At 57.7% G+C, this 350-nt stretch overlaps 1 protein-coding gene across 1 annotated transcript in view; it reads right to left on the bottom strand.

Moving 5' to 3' along the window:
- Positions 1–350, bottom strand: part of EMH_0028470 (uncharacterized protein) — a gene marked incomplete at both ends in the record, with an annotated part of 9035 nt that overhangs the window by 5939 nt on the left and 2746 nt on the right.

Genomic DNA, 350 nt, shown 5'->3' with positions numbered 1-350 from the left:
GCAGCAGCCTCAGCAACCCCAGCAGCAGCAGCAGCAGCAGAGGAATAAACAGCAGCCGCAACAGCAGCATCCGCAACAATAACAATGTAAGCAGCAGCAGCGGGATGAACAGCAGCAGTAACACGAGCAGCAGCAGCAGCAACAGCATCAGGATCAACAGCAGCAGCAACAGGAGAAGCAGCAGCAGCAGCATAAGGATCAACAGCAGCAGCAACCGGAGCACCAGCAGCAGTAGCAGCAGCAGCAGCAGCAGTAGCAGCAGCAACAGAAGCAGCAGCAACAGCAGGATCAGCAGCAGCAGCAACAGAAGCAGGAGCAAGAGCAGCAGCAGCAGCACCCGCAGCAGCAGC

The sequence above is a fragment of the Eimeria mitis genome, genomic scaffold (genome assembly GCF_000499745.2).
Source record: "Eimeria mitis Houghton genomic scaffold, Emh_scaff1057, whole genome shotgun sequence".
Taxonomy (NCBI): domain Eukaryota; phylum Apicomplexa; class Conoidasida; order Eucoccidiorida; family Eimeriidae; genus Eimeria; species Eimeria mitis.
This window is presented reverse-complemented; position numbering and strand designations above follow the sequence as displayed.